The following is a 12010-nucleotide window of genomic DNA, read 5'->3' on the forward strand; positions in this document are numbered from 1 at the left end:
ACCTTTCTTTCTGGAACTCTAGTGTTTAAAGTATAAATAGCAATAGGTTTGGCAGTGAAGATTGTTCTACCAAGAAAAGGGAACAAATGGAGTTTCTAATCAGGAAAAACGAACTTCTTGAAATGGCCAGAAAATGTGAATAAAATTAAGTGTGTTTGAAATCATTGCAATTTCATAGTGAACAGCCATCTTGTAAAGATACTACCCTTAAAAATGATCATATGCTTATTCAAAACATATTTTCAACAAGAAAATTTATTGGAATTTCACTGTTAGTGTATTCTATTTTTGAAATACGTTAATTAATGAACATATGATAGATTTATTTGATCTGAATTTTTAAAAAAATTTTGTTTTGAAATCAAATTGAGAGGTAAAAGAAAAATGTATATTAATCTAAGGGTTCAATTTGGCTGCCAACAAAAGCATATAAATTCAAATCAAATTTGCCAGCTTAATAAGGATGGATAACCTAAAATTTTTAGATTAATTTATTCTCAATTTTATTTGCAGATATGCAGTTAACTGCAAGTGCAATGAAAAGTCAGTCAACTATAACTGTAAGATTCTCACAAACATGTAAAAAGAAATCTTAATTAAAAGGAAGTCTTGGGTTTCACTGATATTGAGAATATAACAAAGATTAACTTAGCCAGGGTTACAGAAGCATACCTGCAGCCAAAAGTAGCTGACTTGGGTACTATGTCTAGGCCTATAAAGATGCCATGAACAGAAGTTGAAATTTTATCAGAATTGTAGCCAAGTTTAGGAAAGAAGCATCTAGAGTTCTGTTTTACTCTCTCTCTCTTTCTCTCACTGTAATACGCATCTTTGATTTTAGCCTTGATAAGATTTTTGACAGGAACTGAAAGAATTTAAAATCTCTCTAATATGTCCATCCTTTTTAGGGCCAGATTCACACAATGCTCCTGGGATAACACTGACAATTTTTCAGAACCTTTATAGATAGTGCAAAACTGTGACATGAAGGAAATTCATTGGTCTTGACTACATGGGACTACATTGGACTTACTAGCAGTACCTAAGTAGTTTCTGGATATTACTGAAATAGTGGAGGATGTAGCAAATTAATTTTTTTTTAAAGTTGAGTGAATAATATTAATGGTTAATAACATTAGCCACCAATTTTGAATTTACATTTTTTAGATTTGCTTTACCAGAGGCTAAATATTATAGTAATTCTTTATGAAAGATGTATAAGTTATATATATGTATATAAAGTTATATATATATAAAGTTATATGGTTATGTATGTATATATACTCTTTCTGTTTAAAAAAGTATAAACAATATTCAATTGTTTATCATCTGAAAGAAGTAAAGGTTAATTTAGAAACAGAAAAATTATGATCCTGAATAATCTCTAAACAAAGTTGAAAAACTTTTACCCTTTCAGGAGAGGTAAAATTTTGGAAAATAATTCATGCCAATTTGGAAATTATTTTTTTTCTGTATTTTACCAGAAGGTGTCCATAAAATTAATATTTATCTCTGAGGATTAGCTTTCTATCAGTAAATTCATATTTGCCTTTTGGGAGAAAACAAAACACATTTTGGAATTGCCATTTTGGTGGGCTACTTATTTAAAGAAAAAGTTATTCATGCCTCTTGGTTAGGAAGGTAAGGCAGACTTTATTCAGGCTTATTGTCTCACTATCTTAGTGGGTACAGGGACCACTGCAGTGGGGTTTTGCAGTGAAAGGCAGAGAGGTTAGGCTCAACTCCGAATACCAGAAAAAGTGGGAGTTTGTAGCCAAGGAACAGGGTTTGGGTCAGTGGATGGAATATTAAGAGGCCACATCAGTGATAAGGGGAAATTCTGGCTAAACTGACCTGACAAGATTCTTTCCGAAGGTAGGCCAAGGTGATCAGGAACCTGACTAGAGGATGAGGAACCTGATTAGATATTGAGGGTGATGATTTATTGAGGATGGACAATTCTGGTTAAACTGACTTCACAGGATTCTTGCTAAAATTGGCCAGTGCAGAGAGGAACGCAGAAGCTCAAAAGTGAAAGCCTAGTTGAAAAAGAGCTCAAAGGTGCCTGAGTAGAGTTTGGTCATGGAGAGGATCTTTGTCATTTGTTAAATTAATCGAGTCAAATAAGTGCAAGAATTTTACAAAAAATGCAAATGAAAGCACGGGACTTCAATTGTACCACAGCCACCAAAAGGTTAATGTTATCTATGATCATTTAATTTTAATATTAATTGTAAAGTCCTAATGTTCAAACACATTTGGTGTAAAGTATAAACTGAGTTTTAGGGAAAAGGCTATTAAATTTTCCTTTTATTCTGCTTCTTAACCAAGAATTAGCATCATATCACCTGTACCCCTAGATTAAATGCTTCGATATTTCTTTTTTCCTATGAGAGACCACATTCTATTTATCCAAAATGTTTTGTGCGCCCACCCGCCACCAGCATATTGGAAATTTACATTGCACTACATTGTGGTGTCTGCATAGATGCTCAAAAGGATACAGACTGCAGATTGAAATCCCATCTTAACGTTTAACGGGCTTTGGGAGAGGATGCCTTTTGCCATGTTTATGAAGGAATACCTGAGGTTTCTATTTTCTTCAGCTTTGACTGATTGCATCTCTTTCTCATACATAGTTAATTCAAATTATTTTTGCCTCTTCAGTATATAATATGAACCCAAAAGTTGCACTACATCCTTATACTGTTTGCAAACTCTCTAAGTGATTCTTGCCAGGAGCCAGCACTCAAGAGGAAAGTTAATATTCTAGGATATTCAAATAGCTCGATTTGATTTCATTTTCAAAGGAAGCTTCGTCAAATTAAAGGTATAAGAGAGGCGCATCTCAAAATTTTTTAAAAATTAATTTGTATGTTTGATTCTTTGTTGTCTTTTCTCTGTTTAGGCAAACTGAGATACCTATATAATATTTAAATATTTTAAATTTAAAAAAACTCTTGCATTTTTTTAGAACATTTTCTGACCATATACATATATAAGATCTCAGTCTCTGAGCACGCAATGATATTTACATAGGAATAAAGCCTAGATGAAATTATATTGCCTGGAACTGACCACTTATTTCTTTTCTCCAGGCTTGAGAAAGGATATCACAAATAATCTCTGTGATTTGACCAGTACAACCTATATGGTTTCTGAAAAGTATCTGAAGTGAACTAGTCTATACTTAGTTCACAGAGGCAGGCAAATCTTTATGTTATGCTTCAGGTATATATGAAATGAAACTCATGTTACAACTGGAGGATATAGCAGAGTAGAGTGGAAAAAAAGTGGCTAGTTTTCGACTTTAAAAACTTTATCCATGACACAGAGGGAAAGTTCAGAATGTCTGTGGGAGCTCTTTCTACCTGCTGATGATATAAACGTATTGAAAAAAAACAATCCATACTCCTTTCAAATGATGAATGGCACATGACTCTGAGACAATTAGGTGAAAAGTTATACAGCAGTCGTTTTCAAATGGAGTAACGGATTTTTTTTCTCCCCTCCAAGAGGTTTCTTTTTGTGCAGTATTGTCTTTTAAATGGGAAAGGGTTAGATATATTAAGATTTTAAGGTAGCTAACATGGATAGGCAAAATATGAAAATTTAGCTTCAAACTGAAATTGGTATAAGCAAATAAAAACATAAATGTGAGGATGGAGGAGAGCCAGGAATAAGGCTAAGAGTGCACACCGTAATATTCTACCCATCTAGTGAGAGTAGGGGAGATGCATGACTCTGCCTTTCCGCATTTGCTTATTACCATAGCAACTATCTATACTTGACTAGTATAGAGAGACCCATGGATTCTTAGCACTGATATTTTTTCACTTCCTACTGTATTGTAAATTGGTTTATTTTTCAGTCCATCTATTTGAGTTCATGTGGTAGGTTACATAGTTCTTTTTCTGTGCTTCATGGCACCTTTTGGTTTGTACAAGCCTTGGGTGAGAACCAGAGGGGCAGCTGCTCATATGCTGGGGAAGGAAATTCAGTGATTCATGAACATACACAGGAAAGAGTGAGGACAGTGTCTGTTCTCAAAGACAGTGCACAAGCTTCCACTCTCAGTGATGCAGAAATTTGAATGTGAAACAGGTTCTCCTCTTGGCATTTTGCCAGAAACTTCTAGTTTTGTTGGAGACCATAAGGAAAACACTATACAGATTCACACGCTTTATATGGGAAGTTAAAGTGATGGCGTATCTTACTATGTGTGTTGGCGTTTTCTTTTTAAATCTAATCAACATAAGAACCAATCTTAGGTCCATTGCCAAAACATTATTTTTAAAACAGCCTTTTATTGTTTTTTAATTAATAAAATAAATACATGTGCATCAATATAGCCATGCAAGAAGAAAAGGAAAAGAACCAATAGTCCAATTTCTCATTCCCTCTTAAAAATATATATATATATATTTATATATATAACTATTTATACATAATAAGCATGTAAAATGTAAACTTTTTAGTCAACCATATAGGGTAGACACATTTCCATCAGGAATGGCTCTTGTTTCATCAACATTCTGTTCTTCTTCTTTCCCTCAAATAATGATAAACAGAAGAGAAGAATCTGGGAAACTGGATTGCCATAATAATTTAATTTCTTTAGAATAATTTAATTTCTAAAGAAGAAAAGTATTGATTTTACTATTTACAGCATTTCAAAAGTTTTCTAAGGGGTTAAAAAAAGGAGTACATAAGAGACAAGTATATATTAAAAACTGGCTTGTATAAAATGATTCAATAATATCTGTTACCCTGGATGGAGAGATGTTAATTGGCAAGAGCTATAGACATGGTGTGGAAGTGAGAGTATATTGTAACAAATTAAAATGTGTTGATGGATTAAAAGAAAACTCATGCCAACATATTTTTTCTATGATAGCCATAAGAGCTAACAGAGTTTGGGGGCATCCCCCAAGAAGGACTTTGAAAAGCACAATGAGCATTGTCTAATGTGTGTCCCAGGTCTGCAGGTCCATCCTGTATAACTAACGCCCTGAACTCCAATCAATTGTAACAGAAAACAAAATGTTAGAAGCAGATAAACTGTAGAAAAAGGTGAAGGTGTACTTATTTGTGTACCAAATCCCAGAATTTGGAAAAAATATATTGGCGTAGGACAGTAACACAGCAATTTATGTAAAATGTGTGAGAAATGGTTTTGACTCACCTCTCAAAAAAGTGTTCCTTGAAATTAATGAACTTGGGATGTGATGCTAACGATGTGCCTATAATCATGTTTACATTTTATGGTGTTCATCACGTAAGGTCCTACACATCCACTGCTGTGGGATGCACACCCCATGCTGACTTACCTTTCCTGCATCCCTCTCTGGTGGCTACACAGAGAAGGACCTCAGAGTGTGCTCAGTGTCTTCTTGCCTGGTAGTGCTCTTTACTCTGTTTAAGCCACCATCTCCCTCCTCTCGTTGCTGTTTGCTGCTATCTTTCTGTTCAGCTCTCCTTCATTCAACAACATGTGGACTGAGCACTAGCCTCACAGTCTTTCTCCTGTTACCATTTTCTGGCTCTTTTAATATCACCATCTTCAACATTCAATGGACGTTGCTTTTTCGTTTCTTAATCTTCTAAAGTTTCGATTTTTTAACTTATCTATTTTAGATACACACTCAAATGGTCATATACTGGGATTTTCAACTGCCATTGCCTTCGGAGTCATGACTTAGAACATCTTACTTCTCAAAAATAACTTGCTCAGTGTTACTTACTCCCCTCCCTTTCCCCATTCACATAAACCAGTTCTACACACACACACACACACACACACACACACACACAAACTACTTTTACTTTCCCTTGTGCTTCTGGTTCTCCTCCCATTTTCCTACTTCCCAAAGTTTTGCAACGATCTGTCTTCTCACCCTGCTTCCATTTCCTCCCATTCATTCTTCACTCTCTTCAATATGTCTTCTACGTCTATGCCAGTGGTAGAACAATAATAAATATCACTAACGCCTTTCAATTTGAAAATCCAGTGGACATCTTTCTGGCTTTATCCTACTCAGTCTCTCAGTAGCATTTAAAACTCCTAGCAACTCCTTCTTATTAAGAAACTGTTCTTGTTGACTTCCAAGACACTGTATATTCTTCATTTTCCCACTACTGTTGGTTTTCTCTTTTTAGATGATCTCATCCATTTCCGTGAATTTAGTTGCATTTCTCTGACAGTGATTCCAATATTTACATGCCTGTCCTTGTTCTCTTCAAAATCCAAGTTCTATTGTCATAGATATTGCTACCCTTTGACCTCTCTAACTCTCTCATGGCATCTCATGTATGTATGTATGAAATAGAACTTTTGATTTCCTCCTCACAGTGCCATAATGCTTACCCAGTCTTACCTGTTTGATGAATGACGTCACCTTTTGCCTAGCTGCTCAACCTCCAACTCACATCCAATCAATCACTTAATCCTTTCATTAAGTCTTCTAAATATGTCTGAATCTGCTGCCTTATATTGATATGTTTTTCCAGTACTTGATCGGTGACACGTAAGCTCTCTTAGTATTAAAGCTTCCCATCAGATCTTCCTGCCTACATTCTTGCACCCTTCTAATCCAGGGGTCAGCAAACGTTTCTTATAAAAGAACAGAAAATAAATATTTTAGGCCGTGTCAACCAAACAGTCTGTCTGTTGCCACTACTCAGCTGTGCCATTGTAGTGTGAAAGAAGACATAGACAATATATAAAAGAATGGATATGGTTGTGTTCTAATAAAACTTTATTTATAAAAGAAATGGTGAGCCTCTGCCGTGCTACAGCTAGAGGGAATATTCTAAATGCAAATGTTATGTCACTCCCCTGTGGAACACCTGCCTTCAATGACTTCTTAATACATTTAAAATAAAATCCAAACTTTTTATGCAGCTGTCAAGGCACTGCATGGCTTGGCCCTTTCTTACCATTCCTATTGTATCTGAGGTCACATCCTCCAAAATCATCATTTTCATTTAAGCTTCTTAAGCATGAACAATGTTCAGGATCAGCTATGTAATTGTCAAGGCCTAGTGAAGAACTAAAATGCAGGGCCCTCATTCAAAAATTAAGATTAAAAAATGGAGCTCTGGAAAGTGGATTCAGGTCCATTAGATTTCTTCTCTCCAACATGAGCTTGTAGATATTTTATACTACTTACTGAGAATATATGCTATGGGTGCCAGACCCATAAATAATCTTTGGTATTTTGCTATCCAACATTTATTCACTGGAATTTTATTGTTGTTCTAACATAAGATTGAGACTTTTGGGTTACTCATGAAAAACAAATTAGTAGAGGAAAGCACAATAGGATATTTTGTAGCTCTATGGGTTTTTTAAAAGTATGAGTCATCCAGATTAATTCTAAAATTTAAATTTATTACCATCAAAACCAACCCCATTAAACCCCAATGAAGCATTGAGTTGGCATTTTGGCTGATCTTATTTGTTAATTTGGATCTGCTACTAAATGCTACTATTAGAATGATATAATCTTAAATACAAAAAAAAATTATTTAAGTAAACTTGAAGGATATGCTTTCTCTGAAAGATTTCTTCAGACATAAGCCTCTAATTGATTTTTGCGACCAATCTACTTACTGCTTTTAAAGTATTTATAACTACATTTTTCTTATTTTTGGAAATTAGTATATAAGAGAGAGCTATTTCTGGGTTTAGGACAGCTGGATTTGAATTCTGCTACTTACTAGCTGTCACCATGGCCAAGTAATTTAGCTTCTGAAAATTTCAGTTTTCCATGTGGAACCGCCCTGGAAATCCTATACATATAATCTCTTGACATGTATAAATGATATTGCTATTGTTGATGATGGCATCATGTCTAATGATTTTGTAAGACTCCAGAAATATGGCTGAAAAGTTTCACTGCTTTTGGTTCAATGTGACATTTTAATTTTGTAGGTATTTTTTCTAATTATGGGGTTTTATTCCTTTTTATTTTTTCTTTATTGCTTTTTGTATTCTGTCCGTGATATACCCTTTGTCATATTCTGTACTGCCAGTTTGGAAATATCTCAGTTTATCATTATATAGATTCATCCAGACTTCGATGATAGCTATTTTGTTGGATGGGGCAATTCCAGTGATTTGTTACATGTTGCATAGGAAGAGATAACCTGGAGACACATATTTGTTAACTTACTGATAGAGCTTGCAGTTGCAGGTGGTGGTTTACACAATTTAACATCATTTTCAACTCTCTGGTTGAGAATATTTTAAAGCATTTCCTTGATATGAGTGAGTTCTACACAGTTTATTCCCTTATGTTTAACTTTTTTACAACCTGGTTGGACTTCACTTAATAGAAGTGTTCTGATAAGCCTACTTTGTTGACAATTTTTAACTCCATTTAGATTTCATACTGCATTGCTTTGTTTTTATTAATTGACTAATAGGCAATTTCTGTTATTTAAAGTACTGAAATGAATTCCTAATTCCCAAACTATATATTTCTCTTTTCTTCTTTAAAAAAAGAATCATAGGATAAAAATTTCAAAATTATACTATTTTCTTGCTAATTTTCTATATTTCTAAATCAGCACATGAAACTAAATTGGTGAGTTGAAAGAGGATTTTCTGTTAAATTCTTTTAAGATAAAATTTAAAAAATATATACACACAATTTGTGTGTGCGTGTGTGTATATATATGTATATATACCATTTGCTTAGAAGAGAGATAAAAGGTGCCTTTATCATTTTCTTATGTGACTTCAATAGTAAATAATGTATACTCTGTGACTGTATAACTACTACTATTCCATAAATTCCAAGAAAGTTAGCAAAGATTCACATGGAAATTCATATATAAAGATGTTCATTAGAATATTATTTACAATAGAGGTAAACTGGAAACAAAAATTAATAAGCCATATTGGGGGAATGATTAAATTATGGAACAGCTATATACCTTAATGTGATATTACCATTAAAACATGTATTCATTGGAGATTAACCAAGATGGCGGAGTAGAAGGGCGTGCTCTCACTCCCTCTTGTGAGAACACCAGAATCACAACTAGCTGCTGGACAATCATCAACAGGAAGACACTGGAACTCACCAAAAAAGATATCCCACATCCAAAGACAAAGGAGAAGCCACAATGAGACTTCTCATGGGTAGAGGGTCGCAATCAGAGTAAAATCAAATCCCATAACTGCTGGGTGGGTGACTCACAGACTGGCGAACACTTATACCACAGAAGTCCACCCACTGGAGTGAAGGTTCTGAGCCCCACCTCAGGCTTCCCAACCTGGGGGTCCGGCAAAGGGAGGAGGAATTCCTAGAGAATCAGACTTTGAAGCCCAGTGGGAATTGATTGCAGGACTTTGACAGGACTGGGGGAAACAGCGACCCCACTCTTGGAGGGCGCACACAAAATAGTGTGCGCATCGGGACTCAGGGGAAGGAGCAGTGACCCTGGGGGAGACTGAACCAGACTACCTGCTAGTGTTGGAAGGTCTCCTGCAGAGGCAAGGGGTGGCTCTGTTTCACCATGGGGACAAGGACACCGGCAGCAGAAGTTCTGGGAAGTACTCCTTGGCGTGAGCCCTCCCAGAGTCTGTCATGAGCCCCACCAAAGAGCCCAGGTAGACTCCAGTGTTGTGTTGCCTCAAACAAAACAACCAACAGGGAGGGAACCCAGCCTCACCCATCAACAGTCAAGAAGTTTTACTGAGCTCTGACCACCACAGCAACAGTCAGCTCTACCCATCACCAGAGCCTCCCATCAAGCCTCTTAGATAGCCTCAAACACCAGAGGGCAGACACAGAAGCAAGAAAAACTACAATCCTGCAGCCTGTGGGAAAAAAACCACATTCACAGAAAGATAGGCAAGATGAAAAGGCAGAGGGCTATATACCAGATGAAGGAACAAGATAAAACCCCAGAAAAACAACTAAATGAAGTGGAGATAGGCAAACTTCCAGAAAAAGAATTCAGAATAATGATAGCGAAGATGATCCAGGACCTCGGAATAAGACTGGAGGCAAAGATCAAGAAGATGCAAGAAATGTTTAACAAAGACCTAGAAGAATTAAAGAACAAACAAGCAGAGATGAACAATACAATAACTTAAATGAAAACTACACTAGAAGGAATCAATAGCAGAATAACTGAGGCAGAAGAACGGATAAGTGACCTGGAAGACAGAATGGTGGAATTCACTGCTGTGGAACAGAATAAAGAAAAATGAATGAAAAGAAATGAAGACAGCCTAAGAGACCTCTGGGACAACATTAAATGCAACAACATTCACATTATAGGGGTCCCAGAAGGAGAAGAGAGAGAGAAAGGACCAGAGAAAATATTTGAAGATATTATAGTCGAAAACTTCCCTAACATGGGAAAGGAAATAGCCACCCAAGTCCAGGAAGCGCAGAGAGTCCCATACAGGAAAAACCCAAGGAGAAACACGCCAAGACACATAGTAATCAAAGTGGCAAAAATTAAAGACAAAGAGAAATTATTGAAAGCAGCAAGGGAAAAACAACAAATAACATACAAGGGAACTCCCATAAGGTTAACAGCTGATTTCTCAGCAGAAACTCTACAAGCCAGAAGGGAGTGGCGTGATATACTTAAAGTGATGAAAGGGAAGAACTTACAACCAAGATTACTCTACCCGGCAAGGATCTCATTTAGAATTGATGGAGAAATCAAAAGCTTTACAGACAAGCAAAAGCTATGAGAATTCAGCACCACCAAACCAGCTCTACAACAAATGCTAAAGGAATTTCTTTAAGTGGGAAACACAAGAGAAGAAAAGGACCTACAAAAACAAACACAAAACAATTAAGAAAATGGTCATAGGAACATACATATCGATAATTAACTTAAACGTGAATGGATTAAATGCTCCAACCAAAAGACACAGGCTTGCTGAATGTATACAAAAACAAGACCCATATATATGCTGTCTACAAGAGACCCACTTCAGACCTAGGGACGCATACAGACTGAAAGGGAGGGGATGGAAAAAGAAATTCCATGCAAGTGGAAATCAAAAGAAAGCTGGAGTAGCTATACTCATACCAGATAAAATAGACCTTAAAATAAGGAATGTTACAAGAGACAAGGAAGGACACTACATAATGATCAAGGGATCAATCCAAGAAGAAGATATAACAATTATAAATATATATGCACCCAACATAGGAGCACCTCAATACATAAGGCAACTGCTAACAGCTATAAAAGAAGAAATCGACAGTAACACAATAATAGTGGAGGAGTTTAACACCTCACTTACACCAATGGACAGATCATCCAAAATGAAAATAAATAAGGAAACAGAAGCTTTAAATGACACAATAGACAAGATAGATTTAACTGATATTTATAGGACATTCCATCCAAAAAGAGCAGATTACAGTTTCTTCTCAAGTGCGCACTGAACATTCTCCAGGATAGATCATATCTTGGGTCACAAATCAAGCCTCAGTAAATTTAAGAAAATTGAAATCATATCAAGCATCTTTTCTGACCACAATGCTATGAGATTAGAAATGAATTACAGGGAAAAAAATGTGAAAAGCACAAACACATGGAGGCTAAACAGTACGTTACTAAATAACCAAGAGATCACTGAAGAAATCAAAGAGGAAATCAAAAAATACCTAGAGACAAATGACAATGAAAACACGATGATCCAAAAATTATGGGATGCAGCAAAAGCAGTTCTAAGAGGGAAGTTTATAGCTATACAAGCCTACCTCAAGAAACAAGAAAAATCTCAAGTAAACAATCTAACCTTACACCTAAAGGAACTGGAGAAAGAAGAACAAACAAAACCCAAAGTTAGCAGAAGGAAAGAAATCATAAAGATCAGAGCAGAAATAAATGAATAGAAACAAGGAAAACAATAGCAAAGATCAATAAAACTAAAAGCTGGTTCTTTGAGAAGATAAACAAAATTGATAAGCCATTATCCAGACTCATCAAGAAAAACAGGGAGAGGACTCAAATCAATAAAATT

At 35.7% G+C, this 12010-nt stretch overlaps 1 protein-coding gene across 1 annotated transcript in view; it reads left to right on the top strand.

Annotated features, from left to right (window-relative positions):
• Positions 1 to 12010, top strand: part of NAALADL2 (N-acetylated alpha-linked acidic dipeptidase like 2) — a 1059167-nt gene that overhangs the window by 283849 nt on the left and 763308 nt on the right. The gene's annotated exons all lie outside the window — the stretch shown is intronic.

The sequence above is a fragment of the Balaenoptera acutorostrata genome, chromosome 4 (genome assembly GCF_949987535.1).
Source record: "Balaenoptera acutorostrata chromosome 4, mBalAcu1.1, whole genome shotgun sequence".
NCBI classification, from domain to species: Eukaryota; Metazoa; Chordata; class Mammalia; order Artiodactyla; family Balaenopteridae; genus Balaenoptera; species Balaenoptera acutorostrata.